General features: G+C 33.6%; 1 protein-coding gene across 2 annotated transcripts in view; it reads left to right on the top strand.

Annotated features, from left to right (window-relative positions):
• LOC128162552 (parathyroid hormone/parathyroid hormone-related peptide receptor-like) overlaps positions 1-24,691 on the top strand; it is a 68,504-nt gene that overhangs the window by 3,007 nt on the left and 40,806 nt on the right. The window contains exon 1 of one of the 2 annotated variants that reach the window (XM_052825794.1): positions 5,619-5,937. The exons of the other annotated variant lie outside the window; for it this stretch is intronic. The gene's annotated coding sequence lies outside the window, so the exon portion shown is untranslated. Of the gene's footprint in view, positions 1-5,618; positions 5,938-24,691 lie in introns of those variants that run through there. 2 annotated transcript variants of the gene reach the window in all.

Below are 24,691 nucleotides of genomic sequence, written 5' to 3'. Positions count from 1 at the left end.
TTTGTATCAGGTCGGACACAGAGAAAGCAGTGCTTCTGAGATGTACATGTATCACAAAGATTTATAAGGAGGCCGGATAGTCAACCAATCAGCCACCTGATTTACCTAACATTTTAACATATGGTTTCTATAACTATAAACTATACATGTAGTTACTATTTAGTAAAGAAACATTGGAATTGCAAACATTTTACCTTTTAGATTTTGATATTTTTCTATATTCAGATATAGAGCTCTTCTTTTAAGGGGATCAATACTGTCGGTATCAATACACCTAGCCTCCTTAAGTAATTTATCAGAGATCTACAATAACCTTTAGGTTTGGATCTACAATTCACAGTACAATCCGCTGATAAACGCTACACTTTATATATTTGAATAAATGCCCGTAGATTCCATACCATAGCCATTAATATTAGCATCCATTACATATAAAATCTACATTATTAAGATATATAGCTTTGTTTAAATTAAACAAGGTACGCTTGTACTCTTAGTGCAAATCCAGTTATGAATAATTAATCAAGTATTTGATCTGTGGATCAAGCGCATCAAATCAATAAAAGAATTAATGTTATCTATAGGGGTATGAATATATACGCGAATGTATATGCTAATAAATTCATGATCAGGTAAATCAATGTTATATCAGCGTATTAAATAATTTAATACGCTGATATAACATTGACCTACTAAAATAATCTGCAATAAGATCAGCATTCCTCTCCCTTGTGTAGGATGGGGTTAAAACGACCCGTGTATTAATGAACTCAGCAAGTGGGCAAAACATAGGAAATCATTACGCTAGGAAGCCATAACTTAACACAAGACCGATCTCGAACTACAGCATCATGCAAAGATAATGGATGCTAAATCGACTATAATTATTTTTAATACACAAGATCCTTTATGTGATGCAGAGAAAAGGGTCTAATATATGTACAGAAAAGGTTGGCTTGCATGGGGCATGACACGAAATTCTCTAGGACATAAGTCGTTACCGCTTTAAATCGTCTTCCTTTATTGGCTCGTGATTCAAAGTCTTCAATGGACCAGGCGTTTATGCAAAGGAACAGCAAACAAAATGTAGCAGCCACTCCTTATCAAGTGTACTCCAACAGAAACTGAATTTAATGAAAGTGAAGTGTATGACACTTTAATTTCAACATTTGCGGATCTTATTTGCCTTATTTTGATTTCATATCTATGTATTCTGAGTTCATCTAATGAAATGCATTGGTTTTATTTTTATCCGCCAACTATTCTCATAAAACAAGCATTGAAGATTTGCTGATAGGAGCTTCGCACTGGGGACGACTGTGCAAGAACTGAATATGATATTCATGATGGATAAAAAGAAAGTAACCTTGGCAGGCTTAAAACTAAGTAATAATCTAACAGTCAGAATCTATTGTATAGCAACACTGCTCATGGACATGTCTTTATGCATGTATTTTGTTGTAATTAGAAGCAAAGGCTTTTAATGAATTTTCTAGATTTGTTTTGCTAGCTCAGCTACAGAACAAATCATACATTTGATGCAAGTTAAGCATATTTAGCAATTCATATAATCTGAGATATTTCCAAAGTGTCCACACACCATCAATTTTTCCACCAAAATTCTATTAAACAGCAAAGAGTTTATAGACAACCATACACCACGACCCATAACATATACACTGACACGTTTCTATGAATGTTTTTGACCCATAAGATTTTATTTAACCAGCTCATAGCTTTTAATTTTTGATGCCTCATAAATATAGAGATCTTTTACAAACTTTCATATCTCTGTAGCGCTTTGGTGTGTTCGTAATATACTTTGGAAGTATATGACAGAAGATCTAGAACCTCGTCTTATTTACCATAAATGACAAACGCTTGCTATGTATCATTTTGTATCGCTTGGTATATTTTACCCCCCCCCCCCCCCCCCAAAAAAAAAAAATCATAAACAGAGTAGAAGGTGAATCTACATATACATGAATGTAAACAATGATTGTTGAGACAAATAAAAATTACCCTTTTTCGTAAAGGGGGGGGGGTAGTATATTACGATATTTATTCCTGTTATAAATGTACAGAATGTAACCCCAGACAGCAGAGATCATCTTAAGGAGACATATTTCAGAGAGCCTTAGTGATTCAGTAACCTATTGCGATTCGATGATTAGATTTCATACAAGCAACACCAACATTGATTCCATCAGACATCGTTTCATATTAGATAGGATGATACGTATTTACAAATGAAGTTGTTTGCTGAAAGATTGTGCCAAAGTGTCTGTAAATATTTATATCAGATGAAACTCTTATATTGCTGAAAGACGAGATAGATTTTCTCGTAGATTTTTATAGTGCTGTAATCATGAAATTCATACGGATTCTGGTTTTTCTTTCTGATATTGAATGAACATCGTTAAAGGTATTTTGTAAAAAAGAAAATAAAAAGAATCGAGTATAACTACATATAGCAATGTTCTACCAATAAGTTTATGGTAGTCAGTTACAACTGTACACGTATATACATTGTATTTCAAAAGATTTACAAGTTTCTATAATTTACAATTTATGTTGGTAAATGGCTATATTTAAGCTGGCAACTGCATGGTAACCAGCTACTGTAACTTTATCTGGTTCTGAACACTGGTTTCTTGTGAAATGCTACGTACCGTTAAGAAAAAGTTTCGTTATTTTCAAAATTTTGCATGATGGGATGAAAAGTTCTTTTTTGTTTGTTTTGCTACGATCAGATCAAGAAAATGAATGCTCTCTTTTGTAACACGTGAATAAACACACCATGTATTCATTTAGTTATTAGATAACTCTACCATTACTGTAGGCATACCTTACTATTGCTCTATGAAAACTCCCAGAACACGTGCGTCTATATCTTAATGGACGGTCACCCCATACAGCTCGACAGTCATTAACATATTCATGTCATATTCATGTCTGTCCCCTCTCACGTCTATATTGCTATCTTGCTATAAACTAGTTACCAGTAGCCATGGAATTTCCCTATATACCGTGTTATTGTATTAGGATGGAATTAGCTTTTAGGTTACCTTTTCCCGCCAGACACACGTAGACTAGAAATACAGAAGATTAGACTTTCTTCACGAAACACAGTGCATGTGTCATATTTGCTCTTAAGGAGGCTTGCTTCACAACTTATATAATAATTCTGTAATATTCTATATTTTATACTTTAAATATGTTCTATCTTACTGAAAATGATTGGTTTGGGCAGGGGTGATCGAAATGCAAACCTAATCGATCAAGTTGGCAAAGCATTTGCAACAAAGGTTTGAACTTTTCCTCAAGGAGAAAATATAAACTGCATTTATGATACTTGTTGAATACAACGTACTTATGCAGAATGTTGTTTTTTTGGCCTCAAATTAAACTGACACACTTTGTAAAGATAAACTTTGAAATACATGTTTACTCAATGAAATATTTTAATCAAAATTTATTTTGTGACATTATATTTCATATGTTCATACAAATGTTCTAATATGAAGATAAGCTATGAATTGACGCATTTAAAAATATAAACTTTAAAATACCCAACTGTAGTCTGGTTCGATTAAGTAGTAAAACAATTAACGGCAAATGAATATTTGGTCCAGCATAGTCTTTTGCATCATAATGAAAGTGTGCTCAGTCCGAATAGAATATGCTGGCTTTTACTCAAATCCGTAAATTAGGTCAAAATGGCGAACGGCCATTTCATAGATTATTCTTAAAGTTTTCAAATGGGGAAAATGTATGAGAGAAGCAATGATAATTTTGTTCAGCAAAGTTGTGTTGCATAATTAAATAGTTCTAAGTCTGGAAAATGCTTGATTTAAATGAAAATGGCGCCAATTAGGTCATCATGGCAATTTAAATGGTCGACAGCCAATTTTTTTATTATTCTCTTTTCAAGTCAAAAAATTAGCAAACAAACTATTGTAAGGAGCTATTAAACGGGAAAAATGTTTAGGTATCACAATATCAATACTAATAATGTATGTAAACACTTTTACCAATAGATATCAAATCTAAGAGCTAAAGGTAAGAGATCGTAGGTCAATAATTACACAAGCAAACAACCATCAACTAAATTGTTCATCCCATCTCGGCTGTTCATTGCATTATAAGCATGCCCTATATATAGGCCTGTTTCCCTGTCATTACTTTGGTGTGTGTGTGGGTTTTTTTTTTTCATAATCAGCGTAAGGCATGTCCTAGATTGGGGCTTAAAATGGGCTCTTTGACTTTATGAATAAACGTGTCAGTGGGCAATGTGTCTTAGAACCATTTTAACAAGAGCTTGGACTTTCAGTAGGATGTAAATATCTATTTCTTGCGTCAAAACAAATTAAAATGACGCTGGTTTCAAGCGAAATATATATACACAGATTGCGTAGTCTTCGCTCAAAAGCCAGAGAAGTCTTGTTGATCTCAAAGAACCGAAATAGACAGGCTTACGTCACATTGCTGTTTGACACAACTACCCAAAATCCAAGCTCTTGTTAAAATGGTTCTAGTTATTCATACGTATCAACTTCTTTTATTTTCTGGTCGGTTGATTCCCCTTCCCAGAGTTGTTTTTGTACACTTGATATGTTAGTTTCCTTGATATACTATAGAAATTAGTAGTTGTGTCACACTATATCAGTTAATGAAATGAACGAAATGTTAATTCGAAGTTCTAGCAAAGGCGAGCATTTTCTCTACAACAATTGTGACAGGGATATTTTTCGGCTTTTAAGAGGTTCAAACATCTTTTAGCAAGCGTTTCGGCCAAACGCATGTTGACAATTTTGCAAGAGGTTTTTTTCTCCTACACAAAGGCATAGACGGCTTGATTCCTTATACAAAATATAAACTGTCCCTAATATTCATTAAGATTCAGCACAAACTGGACATGATGACATTCATAAGTTTGTGTCATTATTTTTTCCCATTGAAGAGACTTTAACATTTTTTTGGAAGATTGGCTGACTGCCATTTTGAATCGCAATTTTGACATAATTAACGCCATTTTCACGAAGACCAGCACATTTATTTTTCTGACTCAGCATACTTCAATTGTGATTAAAAAGCCACGCTGGACCAAATAATAGTTATTGCCGCTAAAACGTATTTCTACAGCCCTTATTAGGCAGTAAAACTTTAATTTATGCATTTTATTAAGGTAAATTTTTAATATACTTTTCATTAAAAAAAATTTCAATTTTTCAAATCAAAATCAAATTAAAAGTTTATTTTGTGAGTATGAATTGTTTTTTGTTTGTTTTTGTTTGTTTAATATTTTTATACCAGTCCTACAGCTGTACATGCGCATATATATGCAACATAGCTTCGAAATGACGCATTTAATACAGATAAACTTTGAAATTTTACATATTTTATGAATTGCTTGTAAACATGTTTATAAAACTCGATGGCAGCAATCGTGTTGACTGTCTTCGGTATCAAATCGTTCCTCATTCCTGCGCGTCTTTTGCCCTCGATCATCTGTAAACACACTGGTCTAGATATTTCCTAGCGCACCGAAGATTTAAGATACAGATTTCATATAAATAACCAATCTCTCGACCCATCATACTATATAATACAATCTGTATCAACAGTTATAAAGATGTCTCTGGCTTTCTAGACAGGAAGTGACAAGTTTATCTCCGCGAGCTTTACGTGACGCGCAACATTTATGTTTAAAAAAAAAAGCTATTAAAATGGATGATATTGTTTTTGGAGTTTCACATGCAAATCGGTGCGTGATTCCAATGACTGCAATATCGTCAGCATAGTTAGAGATAGCAGTAGGAAATATTGATAGGACAGTTTTCAAAGACGAAGATCTTAGAATATATAAAAGGCAAAAGACAAAGGAGTGCAAGCGAGAAACTTTAAGGAATAAAACAATTCTTCCATTATAAAAAAGTAAGTATATGGATTATAAATACTGTGTATAGTGGTTCTGGACTTTTGATGTTGTCAGAATCGATGTTGATATGTCTGATGAAGGATGATTTCTCTCTATTGATTGTGTTGTATCCTATCCAGGATCTACAACTTCAAACAGTTGGCAGATCAGCAAGGTATCTATCTATCTATCTATCTATCTATCTATCTATCTATCTATCTATCTATCTATCTATCTATCTATCTATCTATCTATCTATCTATCACTTTTAAGATATGCATTTGCATCAAGATTTTGTCTTTCAAAAATAACAAAATATGTCTTGATATACTGGTTCAACATCCGTTTGTTTGATTTTTTTAAATAAAAATATTTGCTGTTTTTTAACGATATTGTATCGATAAAAATGTCGGTTTTCGAATGGAATTTTAATGTGAGTTTCATGTTTTTTAATGGATCTTGAACAGTTTTCACTTTCTTCGGTTTCAGATTATGTTTGTACTTGAACAAGTGATATGTTTTTCTTCCTTTATTGTTATCATAATTGACCGTATTTAATATTTCATCATAAGTACTTCAATGGAAGAGAGGTTGATGCTACGTTGATAATGGCTTCCATAAACAAGACAATGATATAAATAAGCTAATAAAAAGTTTCCTTAAAGTACTCATGCTTGCCGTTGCATTATTTGCTTCTTGAGTAGAAAAGTGAAAGACGGCTTAGAGTAATTCTGATCTACTTTAAATAATGCATTGTTTTGATAAGAATTGTCAAGAATGTATTAAACTTTAAGATTCAAAGAAACTTTGATAATTGATAATTTAAAGTTAAAAAAAGCAATAAGTATAATTGTATAATTTATTGACCACTTAACTTGAGATTTATTTTATTTTCATACATTTTGAAATCGCTTTTTTATGTTATGAAACAGATAAGTAAAAGAACACATTTAGAACTATTGTGAAACAAATTAAGAAAACAAGACATAAATTAATATACACCTGTTATACGTCATCAGTAGACTGCCATCCTTCTATTCCCAATACTTTAATAATATCATCCAAAATTCATAAAATTACCAAATTTAAAAGCAAATAATTCTTTTATTGAAGATATATAATTCAACTCCCCTTTTCCTAAAAAAAATGTTGTTTTTTCTTTCCTTCAGCTACCATGCTTTTGGAAAACCGAGTTGTAAAAGGTGTTAAGATGAATTTTATTTATTTATTTTTTTTGATTGTGTAAAAACTTAAGCAGTAAGTTTGCAATCTGCGCTAAAAGATTCATATATATTTTTAGCAATAAATGTTTAAGACATCATTAATTGTTATAAAAATGAATGCTTTTAAGATTTAAATCTCTGCCTGATATCTATGTAATAAAAAAAAAATCCCTGTTGATGAAAAAATGCAAACAAATGATTTAAAAGCAAGAAAAAACATTTTTGTGCACTCGTTTCCTGCACGTTCTGCACAAAATAAAGTGTATAACCCTCGTTTCATTTAATCTACCGTGCCAAAAATACGATTTACAGGACGCGGTAAAGCACGACGTGTTTTATTCAATTTAAGTTTACGCCTTGGTACTTCAATGATACCTTTTAAAAAACAGTTGTCAATTGATGGTTATTTGAATTCTGCAAAATGCTCACTGCGCATCTGCAAACTATGGATCATGATGTTCAGATGTCACTTTTAATTATAAAACAATTTATGTGGCTTCTGACAGAAAGTCATGGAATCCGTTTAATAAATAAGTCACGGAGAAGAGGCATACATGTATATTGTATTTCTTGGACAGACAAAACGCCCTCTTTTTGAGTAAAAACAGACTGACGATGGAAAGGAAATGGGTCAATGATGTCTTACCAAAAATATCACAAAATCCTAGTCCATGGTCTAAAACGTTTGTACTCAATTTAATACTTCTACATATAAAAAGATGAGTTAGAAAAGATATATTTTTTTAAAAAAAATCAGCGTTTGGGTAGGTGTTTTTTTTTCTATTTAGACAGAATAAGGAGGTTATGCATGTAGGAAATCACAAAAAAAAATAATTTTCATCAATATTGTAAGCTTTGAAATTACACAAACCCATTAACTTCAAAATTACAAAATGGTAATAATTATTATTCGTTATCTTGTGATTAATTTGTGATTTCTTTTTTCGTGGTATAGTTCATCGGATATTACAATTCGGCCTTTCGAAAACTATTCTTTCAAAGAATTAAATTATAAAAATGAAATATAAAAGTAATATCTCCCGCAAAGGTCTTGGACACCATTAACAAAACTAGAAACTCTTGATCATAATCTTACGGGAAATAGATAAACTTCTCAATAAACCCATACTTAACCATCGGGTGAAATCAACTGTTTGAAAACTCCTTACGAATAACGTCATTATTTCCAGTTCAAAGCTTTGTCTGTGTGTATCTAATGACTGTTTTATGTAATGAGGAGTTACTGTCTATTCAAGGGAGACAATAAATCCGATACAGTTATAAGTTACCTAGATCTAATTATTGCTAAGTGATGCGGTATAATTCATTACCTATAGTTCATCGATCCTGGAAAGATGAGTAATGTTAAGACGAGGCTAGTTGGTCAACTAATTACCTAATAGATCCTCACTTCTTAAGGTATTAAAGAATTATATATACAATATAGAATATATTGCTTTGAAAAATGATTTTTTATTTACCTGCGGAGCTCTTCCTCTAAAGGAGGGCAATACAGACTAGATACGGGGCTGACCACCCAGCCAAAGCTTCTAAAGATTCATATTTGAAACAAACTGAATGAAATGGGGTACAACTGATTGTACTGTAGAAATCCTTAACCACTTTTCAACTACAAAAAGAATTTTTTTTAGAGAAGATTAACAGCTAAAACTTTTATTGTTTAAAAATCCATCTACGTTTCTTTTTTTTAAAGTCGTGTTGCGTCTTTCAAAATATTATTTTATCATTTTGATGAGAAAACGTATGTTTATCAAGCATTTGTGATAGTATCCCCGACTTTATAATCATTTTCCTTTTACCATTATAAAATTGAGAGGAAATAGATGATAAAATGTTGAGAACAGAGCTAATTAAAACAAGAGATAATATCAATCAAGGTATTCCTTGACAGCCCGTGAATATAAACTCGGGTAATGGGATTCTGGAAGATAGGTTAATGTGCTATAATTTTATATTCGATTGATAAGGCACTACAGATTTAGTTTAGTTTTCGCCTTTTTTCAATGAACTTGTTTGTTTTGACTAAATACGATCTGAAGCCGAGATAACACCCGACTTTTAAACCAATAATGAACTGACATTTCTGTTGTCATCAATCCCACCCAAAACTGACAAATATTGATAATAAATTGAATAACAATCCATTATTTATCGATTGTAAACTATTTGGAATTTCAGTTCTGCTCCTATTTCAATCTGGATTTATTGGGTTTTTTCATTGCTTAATTGATTTGAATCATCTTGAGAATATAGTTTAATGATATAGAGATCGAACAGTTAGCAATGTATATTGGATATGGACGGAATTTTTAAGACTGTTGTAGCTATTCTAATTAGAATAAATCAGGGGTGGTGGTGGGAGCACTTACCAAAAGGGAAACCGAAAACTTTCATAAGCTTTAAGGTAAAAAGAAAAACTTTAAGAGGCAAAAGGGTTTACTCACAGACATTTAGTCGATAAACCCTCATTGAAATGATTACTCTGAATTTGTTTTGCTTCTAATTAAGAAAATTGTGGATTTCACTGTATCACATATTTTACTATATGTATAATTTCTAAAATGATGTTCCAAATTGGAACATTAATTGTCAAAATGTCGTCAAAGAATTTGCTTTTGAAAAATAAATACATTGCTACATAGGTATAAAAACCAGTTAAGCTTTCGCCAGTGTGATGTAAAAATTTCGGTGCTATACTAGTAACCGTAAATTCGTTATATATCGTTGAATATGGTTATTTTCATTCGAAAAAAAATATTTAAAAAATCGATTTTGGGTGGGATAGGTGTCCATCTTTTAAAGTCTGCCCTTTCTTCTAGATCTACACTTAGGTCCATTACACAGGGATCGGTCTACCTCAGGCCTGTAAATTACCAGACTCTCGCCTGGCTATTAGAGTTAATTACGTCATGCAGCTCTCGCCTCCAATCAACGAACATACGGATGTCTGACCGCTAGTTTGTTATTGTTTTACATACAACAACTCGGAACTAATTATTCCCAACTGAGAACGTCCACTCTCTCGGTGTTAACGAACCGGCTTCCACTTCCTTGATTGGCAGCTGGGTTGTATCGGGATCAAGAGAGATGGCAGTTTGATTAGCGTTGAAACAATCTCGCTGGGATCGAAGTACAAATCCCGGAAATCGCTCACCTAATCCACAGGTTTTGTAATGGTGATTGTTGGGGTGTTAACAGCATAGCTTTGGACGGTTTAGCGTCGCTCGTTGATATGGGGTCGAATGAATTGGGAATGAATTCAAACAGCTAACAGGCTTTCAAAGCCAATCACTTAGTGGCGTTCATACGGATAACAGGTTTAAGAAGTCGAGACACGTGCCATTGACAATGACTGACAAATGAGCGATTGTCTGGTCATCCCTTTACTAATGGATGAGACATGCTTGCAAATTACAGGTCGAAAAGGGAGAGTTTATTGACCGGCGCCGACTTGTAAATCTAGACCAGTTACATTGTACATGTATTATGCAGTATTAGACTGAATAATCAACAAGGGTACATATAATTAGGTATTTTCAATCAAATTTAAAAGATACGTTATATATGCGATGGCTTACACATGTAGTTGCACTCGAGTTATCAAGGAAACTCTGTGATTCTGAGCATGCGCTCACACTAGCATTTGTCGTAAGGAGACAGTTATTGTAGACATACTTGTTGATAATTTAAGAGCAAATGTAAATATGAAACTAATGGCTCTTTTCCAAAATATGAAAATTGACAGGTTTTTTTTGGTTGTTGTTGTAAATTTAATTAATTCATAAGATTTGGGGCTTTTAAAATCAAAAGGACGGTTTCATTTTAAACAATGCCTAACGATGTTTCAATAATGTCACTAAACAACTTTACAATGCTTCTGTATTGCCGAACTACAATGCTAAAACCTGATGTATCCTATGTATAATGAAGGGATATTGAACAATTTCAATCATTTAAATGGGTCTAGTTGGTCAACAAATTAACCATCTAATCTATCTAAAATTTTAAGATATGATTTGATTAGCTATAAACTATTGTTTGTTAAAGAAAAAATCGCATATTTTACGTTTCAAGTTTGGGTATCTTTCTATATTCTTATATAGGGCTTTTTAAAATGACCCAGCCCATCTAGCCGTCTTATATTTGTTAAATGTACATATTTATTGTAAGATATAAATGGCAGTGAAATAAATCAAAATTTACAAGATTGACTTTTATCTACGATTCAACGACAGAAAACGCCAAAATCTGTTTGTCACTCAAATCCTGAAATGTGTTAATTTTTGTTGCGAGTTTCTGTACCGTTCACGATATGCCCTCGTTAGTAGATTAATTAGATTAATTGAGATCAAGGATCTGAACCGCTGGATAGGGAGATTTATCGCTTTCCCTGATAATGACTCCTTAGAGAAAGTTATGCGGCTAATAAAGTAAGATTTAGAGAGTTTGTTTAAGCAGAAACAAAGCAGTATCGATTGGAATTAGCAAAGGTATCAACCAAAAGGAACAACCTGTTTTGGAGCCTATAGAAACAATATCAGATCTTTGGAATCTTTTGTTTTATGTCCAACATGCTATCAAACTGCGACACTAAAGCCGGGGCTAAGTTTTCGAAACAATTACTTTTTAAATTACTTCCGGATTGCTTTAGATTTATTATTGCAGGCGGTGGGAATGAACACATTCTTTTTAAGTATATCGGAAATTGTGTTTACAGCTCTATAATATGTAATTTTATTTCTTGTAATCTTTCCCACTTATCAGACCTGTTATCAAATGTCTATGGTGAGAATACTATTCTGTCTTTTGATGTATTGCAAGTTACCAAAATTTTGTTAAATTTTTAAGCTATGACGCGGTTCCAATTTCTCTTCTCAAAGTTCAAGGCTTTAATTCCTTCAAGTCTTATGTACATTTTCAATCAAAGTGTTAATCATTTAAATCAATGAGTTGCAATAGTAGTGACTGTAATAGGTACTACATAATTATGTAATTGAGGACATATCTATATTGTGCGATTTTATATAAGGAATAAGGACTCATTTTTTGAGTATTATGAGGTGACAATTTTGGTCGGGGCGTGATCAAATCCAATAAAGCCCGAAGTGCTTTATGATAGATTTGATCACGCCCCGACCGAAATTATCACCTCATAATATTCAAAGAATGATTCCTTATTACTTATATTTATATAATTTAAACCATCTTACGATTAAATATTCAAATATAAATTAGCAAACCCCGCTGGCGCCTCAATTTGGCTTTATGAGTTATATAGGACAAAATCGATACATAGTGTTATCACAGGCAAAGACACAGAAAAATGGAAGTATATTGCTTTAACCAACAAGTTGAAATGATGTATATGATTTCGGTTCTTGCGTTACGTATCTGACTTGTTATGCAATGGTGTATCGATTGCATTAGCAGTAATAGCTGGTGTATATCTCGTTGTCTGACAGGACAATCAACCATCATTAGCCTGTCGGTTTGTTCTCTTTATGTTTTGTTTTTCCTTTCTTGGCTGATGCCCTTAACTTCCTGATTCCTAAAATAACCACTTCTGGATTTGGAATCATTTTTACGAAACGTAAGAAAACTTTGTTGTAAACACCCACTGCCGGATTTTTATAGCCCAGCTAGCATTAAGTAAAGGCGGAACACCTTTCAAAGCGTTTGGACTCCGTCAAGGTTAATCCCTCTTCTGTCAAAAACACAAAGTACAAACATGCACCGTGAATGGTAAAATAACACTGCATAAATTTTGCTAGCTTTATTACATGGGGTCAGCCGCGTACTTTCACTTTTGTTTATGTCATTGAGTTCACGTTCGCGAGATTTACGTCTCCCTGGGGAGAGGTTAGAAGTAAAAAAAAACCAAACAGAACAGAAAGACTTTTTTAATGGATAGCTATGAAATCACTCCCTTTGGGTTACGTAATAAGAACATGATATAGAAGGTTCTTCATGTTTCTAACCGAATTTAAATCGGTGTTCCGTGATTGTTTTTTAACATGCCTGAAACAAGGATTAAAATCTCTTTTTACCCTGAATAAGACATTCAGCTTGTTTTCTATGGTCTGTCTTCATTCATCGTGTCATGAATTTCCAAATGCAATCCTAATTGGAGGTAATTGATTGTGAGTGGTCGATGGCCACAGGGGTGCGTGACACCTTGTTAGCTTTATTACTAGATGCACGAGACAAACCGGGTACATGCAGATTTCCACGTGGGCCTTAATAGTAAACATAGTTAAAACGTTACTCTGACGTTATTCCTTATTTCTTTTTTGCACTCTGCAAATTCACCAATGACTGCCTGATATTATTAAGACACGAATATTACTGATATTACACTGAAGCTGTCTAATATTACACTGAAGCTGTCTAATATTACACTGAAGCTGTCTAATATTACACTGAAGCTGTCTAATATTACACTGTAGCTGTCTAATATTACATTGAAGCTGTCTAATATTACACTGAAGCTGTCTAATATTACACTGTAGCTGTCTAATATTACACTGTAGCTGCCTAATATTACTTGACTGTAGCTGTCTAATATTACACTGAAGCTGTCTAATATTACACTGTAGCTGTCTAATATTACACTGTAGCTGTCTAATAATACACACTAGTTGTTTAACTTTACACACTAGTTGCTTAATATTACACTGTAGCTGTCTAATATTACACTGTAGCTGTCTAATATTACACTGTAGCTGTCTAATATTACACTGTAGCTGTCTAATATTACACTGAAGCTGTCTAATAATACACACAAGTTGTCTAATAATACATACTAGTTGTCTAACTTTACACACTAGTTGCCTAATATTACACTAGCTGTCTTATATTACACTGTAGCTGTCTGATATTACACTGTAGGTGTCTAATATTACTACACTAAAGCTGTCTTATATTACACTGAAGCTGTCTTATATTACACACTAGTTGCCTAATATTACACTGTAGCTGTCGAATATTACAATGTAGCTGTCTAATATTACACTGTAGCTGTTTTATATTACACTGAAGCTGTGTAATATTACACTCTAGCTGTCTAATGTTACACTGTAGCTGTCTAATGTTACACTGTAGCTGTCTAATGTTACAATGTAGCTGTCTAATGTTACACTGTAGCTGTCTAATATTATACTGAAGCTGTTTTATATTACAATGTAGCTGTCTGATATTACTGACTCGGGTAAACCAGTAGTTAATTGAGCCATCTTACAGTACGGCGAGAGCTTTATACATTGCTTGAACATCTTATTTGACACGGTGATGTTGTGGCTCTTACAGGCCACAAGCTGTCTTATATCTATTTCAAACAGAAGACACTACATGTATCTTTGGCGTATGATTCAATATTTTGGAAAGTAGCTGGGTTAATTCAACATGACCTCGCTCGGCCGCTTCTATCACTGCACCGCCGGACAACACTTATCATCACTTCGAACACGTGTTCTATACTGAGAGCCTGTATCAAGCTAGACTAATTGTTGTATAGAGATAAGATGGTAGACCTAGATAAGCCGAGGTGATCTGTAGAACAGATATATTCCCAGTCTACTGTATCACAGGACTTGGAATTATAATTAAGATGAGAGTTATTTTAAGACATTTGAAATTCACGCACCTTGTCTTAATTAGCCAGCTGACTACAAGGAGCGAAATTAAACGGGGACAGATATTTTTATGTAAACAGTATTGTATAAATAAAACGGCCCCGTAAAAAAAACAAATTTTCAGATCACTCAACTTAGTCCTCAACTCAAATGATTGAAGAAAAAAAACGTGCATAAATCTGAAGTCAACTCAAGCTTGAAGCTTGGTATTGTTTTGATGAAAGTTGATGACGGTGGGATGCTATAGTGGGAACTGTAGCCTAGTATTTATCACTTTTGTTCTCGGCCAAGGTTTTTTTCTCTCGTTTACACTCCTCGTGCGCTATAGTAGGAATATGTCTACTATCAGACGGGCCCCACTGACGTTTATTGTTGGTTTACTGCCTCATGAATGCATGTTAGAAATGTTGTCTGAATTTTCCCAAACAATGTTTTTCTTGTAAAGTGCATAGCTTTGATATAATTATCTTGTTTAATTTTGCATGTTTCTGAAAACGTTCCAAAAAAACCTTTCATCAACCTTGACGATAATAGCTCTAGTATTACGAAAATATCATAAGAAAAATAATCTATAAAGTAAAAGTAAAAGACATGCATTAGGAGTATGATAATAATGTTCACAAACAATTCAGTGTGCTCCAATTATGCAGGAATATTGCATCACTGTTATCTACCGTCTACCGTTTACAAGAGAGAGAGAGAGAGAGAGAGAGAGAGAGAGAGAGAGAGAGAGAGAGAGAGAGAGAGAGAGAGAGAGAGAGAGAGAGAATTATCAGGATTTGGCAATGACTAAACGATAACTTCTAATCCAAAAACTCTATTTTGATCAATGTTCAATGTTTAACAACAAAACAAAATATACAGGATATCAAGCAAATATAGCTATTAATTTGATTAATTTCTGATGATCTTTCTTTCAATGTATTCCATTGGTTATGGGATTTGATTTGATATACTTTATACTGTGCGTATTATCCTTCCTCAAACTTTGACATATGTCGTATGATGATATTGGCCATAAACTCGAATACAATTTAATGGAGTAAAATTCCAAATATTTTAGATTTAAAAAAGAAAAAATCAGCATTTTTGATGTCTTAATATATCTTTATAATTCTTAAAAAGAGGTAACTATAGCCTTGAAAATGCCACGGCCAACAACCGCCAATATTAAACTTTTAACTCATTTTATGTGCATCGTTCCAACAGTAGAATTACCAATTGCATTAGAGGGTCGATGATGATTATTCCCTGATATATAGCATCCAATTGTTGTCAGGATCTAAATAATGAAAGATATTGCGTCATAGAATTTCAATATGGCTGGGATTAGATCCGTTAATATCAGCTTGTGTCGAGGACGTTTTTGATTATCTGACTGACTTGGAAGAGATTGTTTTTTTCTTTGTTTTATCGCGTCTGATTTCGGAGTTAATTTGATTACAAACAGCCAGTTAAACTCTTGATTAAAGTTTGCGCGAACTTGATCTTCGACAGTTCCCGATTTGTTTGTGTTACTTCCTTTGAGGCATGGTTTTCAGATGTCATTGCAAGAATTTTAAATATACTCCAGACGGACTAAATACAAGAGTATTTGGGACTATGGAACGAAATCACAAGACACCCCAAACCACCCTTCCCCATTGGGGTTTAATTCATCGGACCTTGTCGACGTACATTTACATTAAAATTGAACATAAATTTCCAAAAAGAAATATAATTGCACAAAATTATACATTAAATAAAAAAAAAACCCTTCGAAGTTGTTCGAGGTCGTATGGGGGAGGGGGGGGGGGGGGGGTACTTTGTAGTCCTTGTCTGTTGAGAATTTATTTAAAACTTAAATTTATTGCATTATCTTCTCCCTTTACGTCGGAAGTCTTCGTATCGCGTGCTTTCTCCGATACTTAGCATTGCTATGTATTGAACGAACTATAAATAGTCAAGAACACAAGGATCTGTCCGTTACAACTATATAGATTCTTAAGAATAAAACTTGATACAAAACAATTTTTTCATGCACACATTCGGTTCTGAAGATCTCAATTTTATATAAAAAAAAAAAAAAGTTCTTAGACATAAAAAGACTATTTTTTTTAATTAGCCTAAATATCATAATTTTCCCTATTGCAGTTTTTTTCTTAAAATTCAGTTACAATCAGTATACATTACTTATAATTATTAAGATCAATTCTATGTAAGAATCAAAATTCGGTGGCCACGCATAGTCACGGATTTTCTTCATACTTGACAATTTGATAGACTTTGGTGAGTAAAAAAGCCTAACGCCATTTGTTTGTTGCTATGTGGTCCTGTTGCCATGGTAACCGAGAGTAAAGATGTAAAAATGGCATTTTACTGCTTATTTGAGAACATATTGTGAGTAATGGGCAGAACTTGGGTTTCCAAGGTATAATATATTATTAAAAAAAGTTGTCATTTTTCAAAAGAAAGAAAAAAAATATTTTTAGAGCGTTTCCATGGTTACTAAACAGAAATTCTAAAATCTGTTTTCTTCATCTAATTTGAATAAAAAGTGCAAATCTTGGATTTTTTGGTCAACACTATTATGATTGTGCAATTAAAAATTTGAATATGAAAATTGAGAACCGTTGCTATGGTAACAAGCTAAAAAATAAGGAAAATTATAATACTTTTAGGCATTTTTAAATGGATATTATTCACTTATAATGAATAAATATAGAAAATCAAATGGTGAGAAAAAATAAAGTTTGTCTTTAACTTTAATGACACTTGAAAAAAATCTGAAATTTTCTAAAAATAACTGCCGTTGCTATGGACTTTTCAAAAAGTAAGAATTTCTGTGTGATTTTTTACGCAACTTAATTTTCCATAGCAACAACACTTCTCTGTTGCATAACAAAGGTTTTTGTGGTGTATAATGAAAATTAAGATATATTTTTACAAGTTCCAACTAAAACAATTGCAAAAACATTCTAAAATCAGGAATGAAAGCATATCAAAATAATCTTCAATTTCTCAGTTTTTCTTAATTTTTGGCCTTGTTGCTATAGCAACGGACATCAATTTTTATGATAAAATATATATTGCATGGACATTGATATGGATGTAGAGATTTAACAGTTTCCCATTTGGGCTTATTAAAAAACCGCAGAAAACTGATTTCAAAAATTTGTAACGGTTTCCATGGTAACATTTTAAAAGTGTTGGTTTCTCTTTCAATTTTCTTATATAATTAAATAATTGAAAATAGGACAAAGGCTGTTTTATGTCTTTGATAGTTTACATTAGTGGGCAAAACCTTCTAATATGGCTTCAAAGTAGGTAAGGTAGCTATTTTCCCATCTTTAGCCTCGATTACCATGGCAACGGTTACCCCCAGCAACCAACTTTTAGTGGTTTTTTGCGTTTTACACCTAGGTGTGTCTATGCATGAAATATAAGGAAAATTGGTGACTATGCGTGACCCTTTTATAAATCATTGATTCTTACATAGAATTAATCTTGAAGAGACAGTACGGCGCATCTTATCAAAAAACCGACTTGAAAAAATTTTCCGATCGGGTTCGGTATTTTTGTACTACTCATAAAGGTATAAACTTTGAGAAAATTACAAATTTCTCCGTGAAATAAATCTAATTATTTCATTAAAATTAATAATTAGGTATAACCTATCACATTTTTACATCACCACGTGTTACGGAGTTTCGCCTTCTATACCATTATGCATGCGTATTTATTGTAAACAAAACATGCAGGGCTCGCGAAGATTCTCCTGGACATGTTTGTTGATAAAAATATGTTATTTATACTTCTCTCAGGTAATAACTGTTCAAGGGTTTAAAAAAAAACCCACAATTATTATTTTTTAAGCATGTATTTTGCGTGTTTATCATAGGAGTTGCTACAACCTAAATTCATTTTTAATGGGGCCCCCTGAGGGGTTATTTGACATATCTATGTCTGTTCATTTTAAAATGAACAGAAATTGGTAAACCATCAATAAATGATAGAGAAAGTGATGATGTGTTCCGTTTAGAGAGTCTCTTTAACCTCATATACCATGATGACCGTAGTCAGACGAATTTCTTGTAGTTTTCAGCACGTGTCAATCAAAGTCAACGTGGTACAAAAAAACGATATAAGATTATTCCGGTTTTTAAGACCTTTAAATTTCCGGAAGCTCATAATTACGTTAATTAGGTATATGAAAGGGATTTTTATATATTTCAACTATTACAATCAACGTTATTTCTTATTTCCTAACAATACAATGGGTTTATCAGATGTTATTCACACATGTGTTTTCAGCTGTACTGTCTCTTTATCTGTCAAATTAATTCACACGTGTGTAGTTTGTACATACTGTACATAAGTATTTTCTCTACACTGTAAATTAGTTATGAGAATAAAGTTAATTGTCATTGTCATAGCGATCCTCCAGCTGTCATATTGTAAATATTGAATTAACTTGGTGGGAGCAAATAGAAAATTTACAATATGACAATTGTATACATCTAGTATAAATTCAATATTCCAAATATGACAAAACTATTGCTTCCTGTCTAAAATCAATACCCCCCTCCCCCATCCGTTCCCTTCACCATCTTAATGTCTCCCTACTGTTTGACAATCCATAACAGTCTCCATTATATTTTGATATGTATGCACCGTGTATGCACCGTGTATTTGTTACGGAGGGCAGTCAGTCAGTCTATAAATGAACTAAAAACTGGGGGAAAAACTTTGGAAAACCCCAATGATCTGTTTGTACGACTTAATAAAAAACCCTCTAAAGTTGTTATTTCAACCCTTCACGCGTGTTCGATTGGAACGGCCTAACACACACGCCTGATACCGCATTGAAAACGCTAATTACGTAACACAGGCGCTTGAAGGACTTGTAATGGAGGTAACTGTTTGAATAAGCCAGCGAAAGAAATCACCTTGCTCTCTGAAATTAATTTCCATTTGATATTGGAATCCCGCGGAGTTGGAAGCACTCTGCTTCAGTCTCACGCTGGCTTTATAATTGAAGGAGATACCCCTTATCGCCATAAAATGCATATGCTAAAATTTTGAGATAAGAAATATAATTTTCAGCAACCTGTGGAAAAAACTAAAAGCAAGGCCGTTTATTTTTATTCAATATCAGCTCTCCATTTATTTTTTTTATTCTAAATGTGATTAACTGAAATATTTTTAAACGAACGAGAGAGAGAGAGAGAGAGAGAGAGAGAGAGAGAGAGAGAGAGAGAGAGTTTATATGATGAAGGAGCAAAAACAGATAGATCGAGTGATAGAGAAAGAGAGGTATTTTATCAGCTCATTTAAGCAGGGTCAAGTTTCTAAACACGTACGTTTGGCTGATCGCATTTCTTGTCAAAATATGTATATAAACACGATAGAAGCCTGGCTGACACCTGATGAGTTATAAGAAATCACTGACAGATTCACCCGGGCCCTGGAACATTCAGTTCGCTATAACGTTAGTTATCAAAACTCACCGCCTCATCTTCCCGTGTTTGATGTGATGGTAATGCTAGCTCAACTATTTTATCTCCCTCGCAGAGATATATCTCGACTCCTCGAAGTTTGCTAGTTCAAATGACCTGGTTTTGACCATTAGGTCCCAGCTGGAAGGCTCTTTTCCCCCGTTAGTTTTGTAATGATAGACGGTTTACAATTTTTTTTCTGTTTGATGATTTTTTGTTTCGTAAATTGCTGGTTGTTGGAATCTGTCTAGACGAAATACGAGAAGGTAGATGTTCTATGATAACCATATTCATATCTTTTAAACTATATATAGTATGACTCCAGTACTAAAATGGACAAATTTATTGTCCTGATTTATCGTTTACTGCATAATCTAAATGATAGATCGATTGATATGATTTTAAAAAAAAACCAAATGAGAACACTAAGACATTTGCATAAAGATCTCAAATTGCTTTAAACGATTTTTCTGGGTATTTTTTTTTTAGAATTTGTGCATGCACTGACTGAACATGCATTCAAAATTCGGGATAACCAAATCAGAATAAAGTGTTAGCACGTATTCATTGATTGCACGGCTGATGTTCTTTTAATTTGCATCTTAAATTCTGTTATTCATAGACTTTTCTAACCCGTAGTGGCATAGGTACATGGTTGTATGCAATGACAGAGGCTCTCATACTTACTGATTTCTAAATGTATCCGCATTTATATCATAAATTGCCAAAAAATGTCAATACATTAACTGGTACAGGTATTAATAATTATAAACAGACATGAATGAATTTGCAATAAAACAATTTCCATAATTTTATACATATTTACGCAGTATTTTCCCCATTCATCCTTGTACATTTTAAATTACCTGTTGGTGAAAAAAATATGGTGTAAATCACGATTTTGCAGAAATGGAGCTCTCTGGTCAATCGCAGCGAACTTGCATGTTGTAATTTTCGAATCAATTCGAATGAATTGTATGATTGTTGTCCTGCATTCAGAGTTTTGGGGACTACAGATTCAAACACATTTTGGTAACAGCATAGAGGGTAAAGTCACAAGACTTTATGAGTATTAACTTGAAGTAATTCTTTACGTGACATGAAAAATAATCTGACAATTGAACATATAATTGTGTCATATCGGAAATACAAACATTATTTATATCAGTGCTAATTAAGCCGTGTATTCTGTGATAAATACTATACTACTTGCCAACTTTTCTTTAGAACATTGCAGATAAAACAAATGATGCAGCGTTTTGTTTTTGTCTTGTGAGGTTTTTTTTTAATCTTGAAGGAATGCGTCAAATTTGACGAGCGCTGCTCACAGAGATATCCGGTTTGAAGGAATTAATCAATTTGTACGTGGATTTGGTTCCCTTTCGTTCTCGTAAACAAATCAATTAGCTGATAGATCGGCATTGATTTTATCTTGATGTTAAAGATCTATTCACCGTGAAGAAACGCTTGTTTAAATGCTATGAATGGAACCTTTTCTTTCCTTAAATATCGTTGGCGCCGAGAGACTGGTAAAACTTAATATCAACAAAATATGATTAGATTTATGCAATCTGGGAAAGGAAGCCGGTTACGTATACTAAATTACAGAACCGATTCCTGACGCTAGGGATATTTATTTATGGCATTACTAAATCAAATATTCTAATTAGATAATCTAATTTATGAGAGAGAGAGAGAGAGAGGGGGGGGGGGGCGCGTAAACATTAAACATAAAACGGTTATTTTCACCCTTCCAAGGACTTCCTTCTTAATCAGTGTAATGGTCAATAACGCGGAAAATTATTTTACTTAATCTAATTTTACTAAATAAATATAGTATATATTCAGCCTAAGTAGAAATATTTTATACGTTGTACAGATATTACGGGGGGCTCTCTCCCGTACAGGACTAATACTGGGCCAACCGTGAGCTTACTCTCTTGTTGTTGGACCCAGCCTCATATAACCTCCAACAAGCCAACACGCGGTTTAGTTTTCAGACTTTTATATAGACTTTACATGAAATATACTTTTACGTGAGTTTGGTATGTATCAGCACCGAAGGTCTGATTCCAACTGACTATCATTTACAATTCCGAATAATATATAATGAACAATGGAACAACACAATGAAGGATTAACATAATTAGAAGTACAGATGTAAGTAAATCAATTATCAAACAGCTATTGAGTGACTCGGGACATTTTAGCAGCATGTACATAAAAGGATTAATATGATGAAAGAAGCTTAAGTGTCAATAAACATAAACAGAAGTCAATTAAAAGATTAGATGCCCATCACTGATTGTGCCTCAGGTGGGATTAATGCTGCGCGGAATTTATAACGTTTATAAAGCAGTTGTCGAAATAGATGAAAAGTTTTTGTAACAATTAACACAAAGTCCGAAAAACATAATTTACACAATAAATAAAAATAGTCCGAAAGATTGAATTTCACACCGTGACACATGCTTCGCGTCCGCGTAAAACACGTCCTCGTGTTTTGAATTTTTATCATCGACGGTAGCCGCGTTGTTGTCTTCTTTGCTGCCTGTGTGGTTGAAATCGGCGGTCAAGTTGTTTATCATGCAACCAGGCCTCTAGATGTTCGTTATCACATTCCAATACCCAATTGGTCTGCAACAGGGCGTTGTTTTGTTCCCTTAGCTGTTTGATTGTATCGTCAGCCTCTGTCTGAATTTTCATTACATATTGAGAATGTTCACTCCCGATATCTTTTAGTTTCCTCTGCATTAAATCCATGAGTACTTTATCACCGTGTGCCTCTGCTTCTAATTTTTGAATTTTCTTTAGATACATATCAATGTCAGAACGTTTAGAGTTTTCTTGGAGCTTTGTTCTCAAGTCCGTATTTTCACTTTGAAGTCTTGCGTTCTCAGACTTAGCACTTTGTAAATTTTCAGCCATACTCTTCGTAAGTTGATCAGACTTGCGTAGCTGAATCTTAATGTTGTGTAGCTCAGTTCGTAGAATACTTGAGGTATCAAACAAAGCATGAAATTGATTGTTACGAATTGAATTAAACGGCAATTCTCTCAAAGTACGTTTGTTTTCAAGATATTTGCACAGTCGTTTCATGTCTCGCGTCTTTTTACGACCCAAAACTGCTTCCTTTTCAACACATTTTGTTGGTTTCTTCATCTGTGTAAAACACATTCTGGAATAATGTCCAATTCTGTGACATCGGTAACACCTCTGGTTGAACGCGAAACATAAAACGTTGGGATGCACGTTTCCGCACCTTCCGCACACTGGACGCTGACATGAGGGGAAGCTGAACTTCTTCTGTCTCCACTGCGGTCGGAAAGAATATTCCATGTTGTATCTAGTTTAAGTAGTCTTCTTCATCTGTAGACTCTGAATCTGGGGAAACTCGCTAAACTGTTGTAGAGGTCCAGGATCTGACTACTACAAAATATATGTAGCAGTCCCGGGTGTCGTTACCCTTAGGTTTATCCACCAAATATTACGGGGGGCTCTCTCCCGTACAGGACTAATACTGGGCCAACCGTGAGCTTACTCTCTTGTTGTTGGACCCAGCCTCATATAACCTCCAACAAGCCAACACGCGGTTTAGTTTTCAGACTTTTATATAGACTTTACATGAAATATACTTTTACGTGAGTTTGGTATGTATCAGCACCGAAGGTCTGATTCCAACTGACTATCATTTACAATTCCGAATAATATATAATGAACAATGGAACAACACAATGAAGGATTAACATAATTAGAAGTACAGATGTAAGTAAATCAATTATCAAACAGCTATTGAGTGACTCGGGACATTTTAGCAGCATGTACATAAAAGGATTAATATGATGAAAGAAGCTTAAGTGTCAATAAACATAAACAGAAGTCAATTAAAAGATTAGATGCCCATCACTGATTGTGCCTCAGGTGGGATTAATGCTGCGCGGAATTTATAACGTTTATAAAGCAGTTGTCGAAATAGATGAAAAGTTTTTGTAACAATTAACACAAAGTCCGAAAAACATAATTTACACAATAAATAAAAATAGTCCGAAAGATTGAATTTCACACCGTGACACAGAAACTATAGACCGCTCTTCTTATTTGTTTTAAATATCAAATACAATCTTACTAAAAGCTTATTGGAATCACAGCCATGGAGGGTGGGGCTATTGTAACAGACTATTGTAGCAGACTATTGTAACAGACTATTGTAATACATATGTATATTGATCGTAACAATATTGCGCGTTTGATAATGAACATTTTCTGTAAACATAACTGTAAAATTGAACATTGTATGTGAAAGTTAAAATATAAATGTGATTCTGATACATAAACTCAGATTACTTTATCGGTACCTAAGAATTAACAGCGTGATACCGAAGAAATTCGTAAACCAAGGTTGAACTTTGCCAGCCGATT

The sequence above is a fragment of the Crassostrea angulata genome, chromosome 9 (assembly GCF_025612915.1).
Source record: "Crassostrea angulata isolate pt1a10 chromosome 9, ASM2561291v2, whole genome shotgun sequence".
NCBI classification, from domain to species: Eukaryota; Metazoa; Mollusca; class Bivalvia; order Ostreida; family Ostreidae; genus Magallana; species Magallana angulata.
Note: the sequence above shows the minus strand (reverse complement) of the source record. Positions and strands in the feature narration are given on the sequence as shown.